The following is a 12,212-nucleotide window of genomic DNA, read 5'->3' on the forward strand; positions in this document are numbered from 1 at the left end:
CCTCTGTTTGATCAGTGAGTGTGCCATGCTCTGCTTGTTTATAGCAACTGTCAAGTCCATAATAAGACTGCGCAGTCTGCGTGTGATCACATATTCCACTGAAGGAAAGATCAAACAGAAATCAGAGTCATCCCTACCTGTTGAATCTCTTGAGATCATGTTTCCATTAGTCAGCCTCTTCTCACTGCTCACCTGAGATCATCTGGAAAAGATAAAGCAGAGGGAAATGAGGTGATTCAGAGAGGGGCTCATTGAAAAGAAGACATAATCGTTGGCAGAAAAAAATGTAGGATTCTGATATCATTTAGTCCAGCTCTGCCCGAACTTGCACAACACACCAACAAAAACATGATTTTTCTCACAGTACAGTCAGAGAGGGATCAGTTACTTCCGTTTTCATACGTATGATGAGGTGACAGGGGTATCCAGCATTCGAGCTGGGTCACAAAATAAAGTCTAAAATTTAGTAAGCTGATTACCTCGACAGGAAAATAGATCATATCTATGATACACAAAATTGCAGTGATCTTTTTTGACTTTTCTATTCATTTCTACCTATTTTTCTGGTGAAGAACTAGATAACTGAACCTTTCCATGCCTCTCAATGTCACTGGTTGACCAATAACTGATGTGCAACCAGTGACAATGGGCCACATATACACAGTGGTTCAGTTTAACGGGACATGGGTAGGGATAGTAACTGATAACATTGTAATGACACCAATATCACTATGGATTTGCTTGTTGGGCCTCTTCTTAATAAGTTCCCTTCCTAGATAGCACACATACGTCTTGCAGATGTTGGCCCGACCAATAGAAGTTAGAAACACGCAGTATGGGGAGCATTTTCTAATTAGGAGGACGTTGGCGAGCCGTGGACCAAATGCCAACATCTCCCCAACTGTGTGTCTCCAACATAACTCGTGTTAACATCTGCAAGACGAATGTTTGCTACTGGGGTTATTGATTCCCGATCAGTTTTCAGTTTGCATGGGTCTTCGGCCTCAACTGTTTTATTGTCTCCGAGTCTGAAAACAGCTTAGAAACACGGCAGAAAAAGTTGTTGCATCCAATAAAGCTTGCACTCAACTGAGTTTGATGCCATTGTTTTGCAATGCGCAACTGTCAAGGAAACATTTCAGTACTGACAAAACATAAGGAATGTGGTGTGCTCGGAGGCATGCAATTCTGATGAATCAGACAATTTGGAACCAGCTCTCAACTGGAAACCATTCTAGATTCCCATCCTCACATGTAACCACTGGTATCGACAGCCACCTGCTAGGAATGCATTCAGACATACTGTACAAAATTTAGATAATTTTTCTTACAATGAACTGAGAAAAATAGTTCGCTCCGCCATCAAAATCGAGGAAAAGGTCTTCTGACTCCGGCTCAGGCAATCGCTCAGCTTGACTCCCTTCTTGCTGCATTGTACTCAAGACTCTTGGTCAAACAAATCTGGTTTTGCAATGACCACATGACTCAGACCTTCTCCAGTATCTTCACAGAACATTAAAAAAAAGTCAAACCTAGAGTAGCGGCATAGATCACTCCACTTCGTTTTATGTAAATCTAAGGTTTCAGTGGAGCTCTGCAGTAGCTGGCAGGTCAGGAGAAAGGAGGCAGTCAAAGTGGCTTTTTCCATTGTACCATTTAAAATTACGTGGTGTGCAGCTTTGATTTTTATAAGGTTAACAGGTTCAGGTAGATATTGGATCAAGAATGTTCTTTTTAAATCACAGGTTTATTCATACAGACAAGTTTAAGACTGGAGCTGTGCTCTCTGGACCAATGACAGTCCCCTCTTAATCCATTCACTGACAAAGGTGCTCTCTGCTTCTGAGTTTCACTGTCCCAGACCTGTTACTTTGGCAACAAATGCACTGTTTCCGAGTGACACAAAGGCTCAACCAAAGAACCTCCTTTCAGGTTGAAGGCTCCAAGAGTCGAGGGGAAAACAGCAATAACAGGACGGCGGGGAGAGAAACTGAATACCGGCAAATTGCTTCCCAGAGTTTCTGGAGGACATGGTAAAATGATTCTTTCTTTCCTCTCCCTTTTAAAATACCTTTCCCTGGCACCAGGCACCATAGGTAGTTGTGTGCCGGTCCCATTTCTTTTATATGCCTTCTTATATTTCTTTTATTATTATTTTTTTTTGAGCTAGCGTACAGAGCTAAGTGAGTTATCATGTACACCAGCAGGCTGGAGCAGCATGGGGCTAGGCTAAGCCTCCAGATGAGGTAATGTTTAGAGGTTTGGCGAGCCAGGAGAAGGGTTGGTCAGGTCTTGATTAGCTCAGGGGTAGGGGCTCTTTCTAATATTGGACACCCCTTTGTGTGGTGAGATTACTACCTTATGAAAAACTGCCCCTGCTGACACGCCTGATGGGATCAGAGCTTCCTGCCCGCTGCATCGTCCTGCTTATGAGCTTTCCACCCACAGGAGAGAGAGGAACACAATCAAACATCAAGAGCATACATACGAATAAGGCTGGGCGACCTGAGTTCTTCGGGTCCTGATCTATCTACTTTCCAGGCGAATTTTAGAGATCACTGCATTTTTCTAAATTCTGCTTTTAACTTCATTGACCTGCAGATCAACACTATTTGACTCAGACACTTCTGCGCATCCTTACGTGAAAACAAAAGTGTGAAAGGACACGCCGACAAGAACACACACAGCTGCAAACGTCCTTCCCGAAGCCCCTCTCTCACTCACCAGTGCGCACGTGACGACCACGACTGACGGAAAACAACCTGCGCTTATGAACAAGGCTAGATGACACACTCTGCATTCTTGCTTGGTTTTACTTTGGTCGTCTCCTCCAGCCACTAACCAATGAAAATCACATGATGGACCACATCCAAAAGCAGCCGAGAATCTCCCACCGGGGAAAAAAAAAAACATCAACAGAAAGAATTCAGAGTCGAAGCTTTCAGGGGATTTGATCCCAGCCGTCCGCAAAAAAAAAGCTGAGGCTATAGGATGATTTCAATTATTTGCTATAATTTCTGATGGTCCATTAGTTCAAAATAAAGCTCAGATTATAAAAGACGTGTAAACAGAAAGTTGCAAACAAACCCTGCATCGGAGTCTGAAGCAGGGCTGTGCTTTTTTTTCCACATGTGTAATCTGTTAATGAGCAGTGGCCTTACTTTCATTTAAACTCTTGTTTAAAACCAGAAACAGCGGAATAAATGCAGCATTCTGGTTTTGTTCACCCGCACAGCAAACTTCAACACCTTTTTTATTTCTACGGTTCTGCCATTTAGGAGCCTACAGTAACAAACACTCACATTTCTGCTGTGCACTCTGTGAAAAACAAATACGGTACTTGTAAGCGTGTATGCACACAGGCATGCGAGCACACATGCAAGCATCCACGCACACACACACACGCAAACCAGCCAGGGACACTGGCACAACCTTGCGCCTGTGGTCCTTTAAACCAGTCATGTGAAACGACCCGTTCCTTTCTGCAAATCAGATTACATCTCCAAGCTGAGGTCTGCAAGTCCACACACACGTTTAAAGCTCAGGGCTCAGGTCCACACACACACAGACACACACACATACACACACACACACACTGCTTAATCAGATTTTTCCCCACAAACCTTCTCGTCTTTGTGAGTGTGCGCAAACTCAGCCAGGTCCGGAAACACTGGCTCAGAATGAATGTAAACTTACAAGATACAGTAAATATACAGCCGTGAGTGGACTTTATATTGTATACTTAAACAAGTGTGGCTAAGGTCATAAATTCACTTGAATAAGGGCAAAACAAAACAATTTCTTTGTCAAGGAAAATCATAGAGCGCCATGATAAGCCTCCTTTCAGCAGCGCCCGACTGCTGTTTGGCAGCTCTGCTGTGGAATGAGCACATGTGGAAACGTGTTTATAGTGTGTTTGGCAGGAATGCAAATGATAGATGATTTGCAAATGATTCAAGTCCTATTCATGTTACCAAACACTGATGTGTTAAAGAAGAAAAATCAGTAATTAGTTTCAAATACGCTTTTGTGACAAGCTTAAATATTCCATTTAGCGATTGAGTTAGCCGATGAATAAGTGCATGAATGGTTACATGAGCACAGCGAGAGTGAGTATGCATTTATTATCACGCTGTTTACTTCTGGTGCTCGATTTCTCTGCAGATTTTTCCTTCGGTGATCAGATTTGAAATAATCCAAGTTTTTTTTTTTACTTTTTCAATTTAAGCCACAATGTTAAAAAAAAAAAATAGTTAGCTGGCTGCCGGTGGACCGGTCGGCTTAATTAAACCCAGACACTTGGAGGAAGTACAAGTCTTTGTCCCTACAGGATCCCCATTAAGTCTCCACTCCGCTAATCAGAAAGCCCTTCAACTACAACAGCATGTCCCTCTGGCCCAACCAACAACCAAAACTCATTTGTTTTTCTAACTTTTTGAGGAAACTTGAATTGCTCCTCTATCGCTGCTGCCTCCGTGTTCATCATAATAGAGGCATTTCCTGAATAGATCAGCAGTGTAGCTCATTGTCTGCGCTCCTTTTTTGCCTTTGGTGCTATGGAGGTCAGAGGGTGGGAAGTTGTGGGTGGCAGGAAGCTGAGACAGCCGTGCCTACAATGGGGTGTCAGGACTCTGTCAGTCGGCCCAACTCAGGTTCAACTCAAGCGGGTCAGTCTCTCTTCACAGTGACATCTGAGAAGACCAGCGATGGAGACCGGCAGCGAGGGGGGAATGGAGGCGCAAGGGGGACCGCACCCTGGGTTAGATTGGATTGCACTGGATGCTCAGATAAGACGACAGGAAAGGGCAGACTGGGGCAAGGCAGCAGGGGGAAGCTGGCCGGGGCTACTGTTACCCCCAGGAAGAGCTCACTCATCCCTCAGATCACCTGCCACACCTGTGGAGGCCGGGATCCAGTCAGTCACACGATGCAACCAGCCAGGAGTTGGGAATGAATCACCAAAGCATCATCATTTTCCGTGTAGAACAACAAACACTAACAAAGACACATTTACATTACATTTTTAGGGTTAACTATAAGGCCTAACCCCAACCCTTACCCCATCTGGTCCTTTTGTTGCCTTCAAGGACACCACACTGGCATTTGAGGTTCGAAAGATGGTACAACTTCTAATGCAAAAAAAGCATTATTATTCGTATGTTGTCTCGTTCTGTAACTGAACCGCGATTGAAGGCAACGCCGGCAGCTACTATGCAAAATCCAGCATCTGTATAAAGCTGCAGTGCCACGTGCCAGCTCACTAGGAAGGCAAGCAGGTTTCAAGCCTCGGCGTGTTAATTTATATACCTTGCTGCAATAAATGAAAACCAAAAGAAGCAATGGCGGTGTTTGTCAGAATGTTTGACATTGATATAACCTGAATATCTGATAAATTATTGGTTGAAGTTTTCTTTTTTTAAAGATTACACCTTGTATGTAACCGTGCATGGGAATTTCTGTGATGGCGATGTAGCTTGAGACATACTGTCATCCTTACAGCGCACATTACTGACAACACACACAGATACACACACACACACACACACACACACACTGGTAAAATAAACCATTATGTAGTATCTTCATCTGGAGTGCATTTCCTGTCCTCCTGGTTGGCACATGGCCGCTGGATCCTGTTTTACACCGCTGCATCTCTCTGTTGTTGTTCCCTGCTGCGCAGAAACAACTGTCTTGCCGACAGACGAGGGTCAGAACTTTAAGGACGATGACCATGACCTGACATCTGTTCTGGGTGTTCAAAAATCTAAAGCGATGAGATGTACTCCCCCACATCTGGAAAATCCTACATGGTGGATTATGTTGGTTTAGGATATAGTTTTGACAAGCACAGTTCCCAGTTTCGCTTTATTCTCTCATCCAAGAAGCCGCGAGGCACAATCATTAGTGTCACACTGACCCAAAGCTCAATCCGGGAATGGAAATTTACGAGGATAATAATGTTACATCAAACGGCTCCTTAATAAGACAAATTAGACGGCTCAACCCTTCTTGCCTTGGTGAGTATACTACGGGGAAAAAAAAAAAAGCCAATTTGTATATCAGATTTTACAAGGCGAGAGTTGAGGAGGCAGTTCTGTTCAGGAGCGTCAGTGGTGATATTGCCTAAAAATGAAAAAAACCCAGGTCACCCAGTGATCCTCTATCACCTTTTTAACCATGCAGAGGAACTGACCAGGAGTGGCCAAAGGAGCTGTGAAATGTTAGTTTAAGAATGAAGGTAAACAGTCTCTCCCATGGTGGGCCTGTACCCTACACAGAGTAAGCACATGTTTCCCATTGTGGTTAAAAGGGAAGGGGATTAAAGTGTAGTGCAGCCGGAGCCACAGCCATACACCCCATGGTGGGATCACAGTCCTCTCGGGTCTTTCAGTACTGCTGATGCAGCCCAGTTGCAAGTGGCTGGTGTGCAGGGGAGAAGCCGTGGCCGGATCTATCCGATGGACTACCCAGGTTCCTCTGCTGCCTAAACGTGAGGCCGTTCTGTGGGGCTAAAGCGGCAGGCATGTTAACATGTTGACAGAAATGCCTGACTGAGGCTGGCAGACACTCGAACAAACACGGGCAAAGGTAACGATTATGAAAAGGTGTTGAAACCGAAACGGATTTCGCCTTTCGGAGGCCCAGTACCGTCGCCATGTAAGCGATCACCTTCAAAACTTATGTTAAAAGGCAGAAACAGAGGAAAAAAAAAAAGAGGCAAAGTTAGAGTTAGGCTGAAAACAAAAGCAGAGCGATGGGGTTCAGGTTCATTGGTTTTGGCTGCCAAATATAACGTTTTTCACCCCGGGGCCTCAGGGTCAAATAGGCCACATTCAGGTACCACAGGGGACAGTTAAAGCAGGAGACTGTGACTGTGCAGCCAATTAAAAGGGACACTTTAAAAAGGGAAATACTGCAAGGGACATTGAGGAAGATATGCATAGTGGAGCATATCTGCACTTACCAAAAACTGCCAATTAACCAACACCCCATGAAGCTCAGCTGTGACCGCTTCAGCTGGACTGCTTCCATGTGCAGTGAGTAAAAACACTTTGTGTGGAGCGTAAGAAAAAGGATGAGGAGGGAGGGTCAGAGTCTGCTTGAGGGTTTTAGGGCTGAACTTGATTCGGGCTGATTTTTTTCTTTTTCTTTGAATATGAACCAAGTCACAGAAATTTGCCCTTCAGACATAAAAAGCTACAACATTTCTTGTCAACTTTTGACTGGATAGAAATGGCACATTAAAGAACAGAGTGCTCTGTAACACTTTAAGTAAGTAAGTCCTGGGCCACAATCAGTTGTTCTTTCCAATGTAAAACTCCCCCAAAAGGACATATATGATACCGCAGAGTACCATCAACAGGCACACCACAGCATAGTTGAACCAGACCTTCGTCATCACATGGTTAACATTGTGAAAGGGTCACAGTTTGGCTTGGGTTAGGCACCAAAAATACCTGGTTTGGTTCAGGCAACAAGGTATCAGAAACATTATCAGTACATCTTCAGTAATGTCACATAAATACATGAGTTAAGTATGTTACACAAGTTAAAATAAGTCAGTGCTGACTTAGCCTGGTTGTGTCTGACCAGTCCGTCAACTCTCTGTCTTCATATGCATATGCAGACTTCCTTGCTCTTTATGCTACATCACAAGATATTTGGCTGTGTTTTGAGTGAGGATGGGTGGGTAAAACTATCACCACAGGCTGGAAATGAAAAATGTCAAAAATTCTTGTCTCTTGACTTGGATGTACCCTAAATTACTTGAGATTTGATTTGCCCCAGCTCGTGCTACTTTGCACCACTCGCATGGGATTCATTCAAGCTTAAGTTATATACATTTCAAATAAGTGTCATACTTAACCTTTTGACCTCGGAGCCCACACACATAAACGGAGATAATTGCATGCCTATGCAATGTATATGTCTGTCAGTCTTGTGACATTGATATATTTGTGGAGTTTGTGGGAGGAACTGGGAAGCGAGGGTTTTTTCTGTGGGGCCTAAGTGTTTGCGCAGATTTGCAGCACTTTCTCACCCACAAAAACATGGTGGCTGAAAGAGTACGGCATGTTAATAAGCATGTGCGCAGCCGTGTTTTGAAACTGGAAACAGATTTATGTAGTGTTCGGGATCAGCTCTTTAAAAGGTCACACTGAACAAGTTAGCTCTGCTCAGTAAACCCTGTTCCCTCCGAGGTCCAGGTGACTCCTGGCCAATAGTTTCGCAACACACTGGACAGAAACGTAAGCACCGCTCTTCTCCTCCTTCATGACATCAGTAATTTCCAATACCAGTGACGCCACGCTGACATTCAGCGTCTTTGATTAATTGGTTCCTATAATGCTCTTGGAGTGTTTCCATTTGAATGAAAGAAATGGCACAAATCGCTTCCTGGAGCCCTGGATTGTCAGATCCAAAATACGCCCCCGGCTGCAGGCACGGCCGCAGAGCATGAGCCCTGGCATGAGTTAAATATCAGCCCCAGTGACAGAGTTTTCCTATTGACAGTGATCACAGCGTGACATGGGATGCAGTTAGAGCGGACATCTGTCAAACCCCCTTGATTACAAACATCCCTCAGCGACACATGTGAAACGGCAAACACACTCAAACACACATCCGTGCACGGGCCCAGAAGAAAAAGCACATGTGTGTACGTTTCGTCCACGCACACAAGCCTCCCGATGCAAATTTCAGGGGACTGCAACGGTCGGAAAAAAGGTGGGATGAGGAACACATTAGGCTAATCCATCCCGGGATTATGAGCGGGCAAATCTCGCCAATAATAAACAAATGACTAACATTCCCAGTGTGTGGTTTACAAGCCCCCGGGGCTGCAGCAAGAACCCAGCAGGGTCTGGATCCAATCCCTGCTGTTTATCAGCGCGAGTAGAAAACGGCCATTTGTGAAACCTCTCATGACAAAACCCCAGGATGGCAAACAGGAATCCAACCAGTCACTCCTCCCACTTGGATTTTCCAGCTCCATTTTCAAACCCTTAATATTCAGACTGATCATTAGCTGCCTGGCTAACTTAGCTAACCAGCTAACGGCAAACTACAGTAAGCAGTTACTCTGCTGATATGCCGCATCACCGTTTGTTTGCAAATTCCCCAAACGGTCAGGTTTTACATAATGCACCTTTAATTTTAGTCCTGGGATGAAATGTGTCACAACATACAGTAAGAGAGGTGAAAAAATCATGACTCATATCACAATTGCAATATCGGATAATATAATCACAATATTATAAAATATAATTTATCTAGTATAAATAAAGCACATTTAAAGAATTCGTGTTATATGGACATCACATGTTGTTAATATGGAGGACATGCGCTGGTTAAACTACATAATATTCTTTGCCTTGGTTTGAAAAAAAAAAAAAAATGCCCCTCTGAAGGCATATCATCCTTTCAAAGTAAACGTTGACTTTGTAATCTATTATATGGTGACGTGCAGTGTAACACAACCCGGGCAGTGATTCAGAAGTGATTAAAGCAGTGCTGAATGTATTATTCAACCAAGTTTAGCTGACAGGGACTTCACTTGGTCACACCCCTCTGATAAAGTACTTCTCTGTGCGTCTGTTTTGAAACTGTAGCGGACATTAAACTGTGAAACGTCAAAATCTGGTTACTCTTGTTTATAGGAACAAAAGGATTATCTGGTGCTTCCAAGAGATGATGCATTGGCTTAATTCAATATCGCCCCCCTTGTACTGACAAGCATCTGTGTCTTCATTACGAGTGTTTCGTTAACTCGATACAAGGGACACGTCTGCAATGCAAATACGCTTCAAGGTGACAAGACTTATTTTAAGCACTAGTGTGTCAAGGCGAAAGCTGGCCCTTTTTTGGAGAGTTTTTTTTCTGTTTTTACTGTATTTCACCTGTTACTGTGCTGGAGCAAGTCTGAACTAGGTCCTTTGCGACTCGATTTTTTTTTTTTTTTTTTTGTCTAGATCATTTTGCTTCATTAAAGAATATTTCCCTAACTTTATTGCTTTTTTTTCTTTTTTCGTTGACTGTCTGCGCAGTCATACACTCAGATTTATATCCGGGCCTCTACATGTTCCAATATGACAAATCTTGCTAATCATACCGACTTATGTAACAAACCAGGGAAACAGCCACGCACAAGAACTGCACCAGACTTATGAAACTAAATAAATCTGAGATGTGAGTGTGAGTTCAGATGTCTGCGACGACGCTACAAAGTCCTCACGGAGCAGCAGGTCGACACGAGACGGACAGCAGCGCACCTGCTCAGCGTTGTTGACAAAATATTGATTGCTTGCGCCGGCGTCGCCATGGTGATTATTGCCAAGGAATGTTGGACTGATAAACTAATGGGCCATAAATTCCCTCTAAGTGGTAACAGAGTTTGTTAATTAGCAGCGCGAGACGAAACCGAGATCAAAGGTGAGGCGGTGAAAGCAGGTTAGAGTGTTTCTGCTCGCAGGAAACAGTGGGAGAGGAGAAAGGAAAAGAATGTTTGCCTCCACCCTCTCTCGCAGCTCTTTCCGCTGATCCGGCATCAGATGAGATGATCCACTGAGTCTTAACTTGGGTGGATGTTCCATAGCCTTAATCTCGCTTGGTGCTATGGGTGTGTGCGTGTTTGTGGGTGTGCTGAGAAGTAAAGTCTTCCCTCAGCTCTAATCCACCTATTTTGTCTCGGTCCGCTGTTCGGATTCAAGGTGGAAAAGTGCCGCGGCGGTAACGTTTTGCCCTCTCGGTCCCGTCTGGCCTTCAGCGCTGTACCTGCTGGGCCCGGAGACTCACCCACCGTGGCTTTAACCCTGTCCCCAAAGCATGTCCCTGGCCCCGCACAAAAGCCATCTGGGGTGCGGCTGAGAGCTTTAGCAACAAAATAACTCTTTCAGTCTGCGCTCTGCATGGTTCTGACTGCAGGGCGTTGAGGTCGCCAATACCAAGACTCTCACTGGACCACCTCCTCCTCCTCCTCCACCCCTCTAATCCTGGCCTACATGACTGACTCCAACTGAAAGCACCACACGCCAGAGGTGGGAGCCAAAAGCACTGTGAGATTCAAAAAAGACCACCTGCTCATCAAACTAAATTGCACTCACTGAAGGCAATAGGGGGAAACATAGGGAATGAAAAGGAGGGGCGCAAGAGGGAAAAAAAAAAAGTTCGAATAAAAAGAAAGAGTCACTGCTCTCCCCCTGTGATCTTGGCAGACAAAAGAACAAATTACATTTCTGCGTCATGGCACCCGTGGGTCAGAATCGGCATAGGGTCCCTCTCAGCGCTGTTTGTGCTCGAGCATGTCGATATTAGGTTCCATCAGTTCCCACAAGAGAGCCAGAGAGGTGCGCCGGCCGTCCTCTCAGCCTTTCATCTTGGCTTCTTTTGTATTCTGCAACACTCGTGTCTGTTGTCGCAGAATTGACTGTTATTATTCCAAACAGCATTATCTTTATTAATGCCACAGGTCTCAGGACTGTGCACTCTCCCCCGCGAGCCGGGTCTGGAAAGAGCTGCAACCAATCTCCCTAGATAAAAGCTCAGCGGAGAGCCGTATGCAAGCCAGACAGCTCGGACAGGCCTTCATCCTCCCTCCTCGTTCTCAGAGGGAGAGAGAGAGAGGTACAGGCCCTACAAAGACTAAGATATGGCTTTAATCTTGGCACTTTCAGCCAGACAGAAAACATTTGAACTGAGAGCAGCTCTCTACGAGGCTATCAGAAGTCACTTCAGGTTGTTAGGCACAAGTCAGAACAAACAAATTGTATCATCAGCAAATACATTTTATTGTATTTTGAAATTGCCAAAAGAAAAGTTTTGAAAAGGCTGAAAAAAAAATTGGACGGAGAAGTTTGCGGGGCCCGCTGCAGCTTGTGGCTTGGTTGGAGCGGCGGCCGCTTCCCGACGTCGGCCATGCGTGACGAGTTATTCTAAAGGTGGTGTGGAGAGCTGACGTGTGGCCAGGCCGGGGCAGGGCAGCGGCTGGGCTTAGTGCCTCAAGCCCCCTCGCTCCAGTGGTCACACAGCATCAGCTCCCGGCCCGAGCCCGGACACTGATTTATGGGACAGGGGGATTACCATCAAACCAGCCGTGAGGACCACCCAGATGGTGGCACAAGATGCCGGCCGCACGGACACACGCAGGCACACATGCACGCAAGTTCAGATACACTCGTACATCATCGCACGCACTCCTTTTAAGGCATCTATCC

At 45.0% G+C, this 12,212-nt stretch overlaps 1 long non-coding RNA gene across 1 annotated transcript in view; it reads right to left on the reverse strand.

The window, feature by feature from the left end:
* Positions 1–12,212, reverse strand: part of LOC119014730 — a 59,648-nt gene that overhangs the window by 3,380 nt on the left and 44,056 nt on the right. The window contains exon 5 of the long non-coding RNA XR_005073056.1: positions 138–202. This is a non-coding gene — a long non-coding RNA (uncharacterized LOC119014730). The remainder of the gene's footprint in view (positions 1–137; positions 203–12,212) is intronic.

The sequence above is a fragment of the Acanthopagrus latus genome, chromosome 23 (assembly GCF_904848185.1).
Source record: "Acanthopagrus latus isolate v.2019 chromosome 23, fAcaLat1.1, whole genome shotgun sequence".
NCBI lineage: Eukaryota > Metazoa > Chordata > Actinopteri > Spariformes > Sparidae > Acanthopagrus > Acanthopagrus latus.